This window comes from Leptonychotes weddellii, chromosome 1 (assembly GCF_054177405.1).
Source record: "Leptonychotes weddellii isolate Sample4059 chromosome 1, ASM5417740v2, whole genome shotgun sequence".
Classification (NCBI taxonomy): domain Eukaryota; kingdom Metazoa; phylum Chordata; class Mammalia; order Carnivora; family Phocidae; genus Leptonychotes; species Leptonychotes weddellii.
This window is the reverse complement of record NC_138369.1, coordinates 101,186,094-101,188,706: the sequence shown is the minus strand read 5'-3', so window position 1 is coordinate 101,188,706 and position 2,613 is coordinate 101,186,094. Positions and strand designations below refer to the sequence as shown.

At 37.1% G+C, this 2,613-nt stretch overlaps 1 pseudogene; it reads right to left on the bottom strand.

The window, feature by feature from the left end:
* Nucleotides 1-1,016: 1,016 nt before the first annotated feature.
* LOC102743228 (small ribosomal subunit protein uS5-like) lies at nt 1,017-2,161 on the bottom strand (annotated as a pseudogene).
* Between the last annotated feature and the right edge of the window lie 452 nt (nt 2,162-2,613).

The window sequence follows — 2,613 nt, the reverse complement described above, 5'->3', positions numbered from 1 at the left end:
AACTATTTTCCTTGGTTTATTTAGTGGAGAATTTTATTTAGAAACCAAGAGCTGGATGCTACATATGCTCATTGTCACTGGTGTAGCATTGCTTTTAGGTCTTTTGCATAAACAGATATAGGAGGAGATATATAGATGTATGTGCGGATATAACATATATATGTAGGGGTGTGTGTGTGTATATCTACACTGATATCTCCAATTCAATGCAACAACCCAAGTTTCATTCTAGCATTTTAACTTTCCATATCTTTAACTCCTTGCACCACATTGAGAAATATAACTTTTATTATCCTCACTATATTTATTCATTTGTTTAAGCCTAGCATAACAAATAGTTTTAGGATTTTTTACCCATACTGATGTGAAAAGCAAACTTAGATATAAATACTTGTTCCCATTGTGTTATGTAAAATTTGCATTTAGTGAGTGAACACATTTTAATAGTAAAATTCAAGGAATTTTTAATAATGCAGATACCTGGCTAAACTATATACCTATCAACAGAAAAATTCCATTAGAAAAATTTCCAATAGAAAATTCCCATTAGAAATTTCTGTCATATCCCTTCTCAGTCAATATCCCAGCCAGAGAAAACTTTTTTTTTTTTTTTAAACCATAGACTAGTTTTAGGACATCTTATAAATAGAATTGTACCGTGTGTACTGTTCTGCTTTCATGTTCTCACATTCAGCATATTCATTTGAATCATTCATGGTAGTAATCATATGGGTAATTTGTTCCATTTTAGTACTGTGGAAGTATTGATAAGTGATCAGATTTCAGACTTATTCTGAAGTCAGAGAAAAAATGTTGTCTATGGATCAGTGATAGAGGAGATGGAAAAGAGAAATCAAGTTGGCTGCCCAAATATTTGTCATGAGTGATTAGAAGCCTCGAGTTAACTTTTATTGAAATGATGATGACAAGGCTAGAGCTCAAGTTTGGGCATGTGAATTTTGAAATACATTTTAGAAAATTTTGAAATGTACATTAGAAATGTATTGAATTTTGAAATACATGTTAGAATAACAAATTGAATAGCTTTTATTTTGTTTTTAGAAGTTGACTGAAATAACGGCATGCTGAAGGAAATGCTTTATAATAGAACACCAAAGTTTATACTGATCTTTTTTATTTTGCTGTTTTCTCGTAAGTCCTTATCCTGAACACTTAATTCTTTGTTTTCATAATTTTGTACTACTGCATTAGCTTCATCCCATGTGTGTTTTTGGATCATTATCATATTTTTAAATTTTCACAATTATTTATTCAGAACCATGAATTAAAGTATGATATTTAATTCAAAAACATCATTTTGTTCAATTATCTATTTTTTTAAATAAGCTTTACTTTATTTTTCTTGTATAAAACCATGTGGTGGCCACAGTTGGAGCCTGAGTCCTCTGCACAGAAACTCTGGTGTGGGTCTTTACAAGATGGTCAGTGAATTCCTGATGCGGGCCCTTGGTGAACACAATCTCCTTCCAGAGGTGAGGGATGAGATAGCTGTAAGTCTTGGAAATGGCATCAAAAGTGGCCTTGGTGTAATTGCCCAGGGTGGCAGTACAGCCCTTGGCTGAAGTGTAGCAGTTGTCAATACTGTCCATCATCAGTAGCTTCTTGGACAATGCCAGTGCCTCTGGGGCAAGGATGAGGTGCACCAACACAGAACCACAGTGGCGGGTCACCTTGCAAGGGATCTTGTTGCCACAGTAGCCTCGCTGCACAGGGTGATGGAAAGCTTGGCCAGGATAATGGCCCCAGGGATGGCAGTGGCTACCTCCCTGGGACACTTAACACCCAGACCAATGTGTCCATTGTCATCTCTGATGGCAACAAATGCCAGCCTGGGTCTGCTTTTGCATAGGTAGAACTTTCAAAACTTTATCCTTGAGGGATATCCCCAGGAAAAAGTCAATGATCTCAGATTCCTTGAGAGGCAGAGAGAAGAAATAGATCTCCTCCAGGGACTTAATCTTCATGTTCTTGACCAGGTGTCCCAGCTTGGTGATGGGGATCTACTCCTTGTGCTCGGCCTGGCCTCTGTGAGCTCTACAGCCTCAGCTGCAGCCCCTACCCAGGCCCTGGATGCCACTGCCAAAGCCTCTAGTGGCCTCCCATTCCAGGGCCCTTCAGCAGCACTGGCGTAATCTGCCATTTAATTCTTGGAGAAGTGTTCAATTATCTCCTGTTAGTGATTTCTATTATCTATCATTGTGATTAGAAAAACTGGTACTATAAGTTCAACTTTGATATTTACTGAGATATACTTTATCTCCAAAAATTCATCATAGTCTTTGCCTAATGTGTTTGCAAAGAATCTGTATTATTCAAGATTTATGATTCAGGATTCTGAATATATTTGTTATATCAAGTAGGCAGTGATTAGTAGTATTAGTACAAAGAAAGTTCTTAAGCTACATTAATGTAAATAAAAAAATAAAGAAGTAAAATGAAAAGGAAGGGAAGCACTATTAAAGATTTAACAGAAGGGCACCTGGGTGGCTGAGTTGGTTAGGCATCCAACTCTTGGTTTTGGTTCAGGTCACAGTCTCAGGGTTGTGAAATTGAGCCCTGTCTCAGGTTTATGTTCATTGTGGAGTCTGCTTG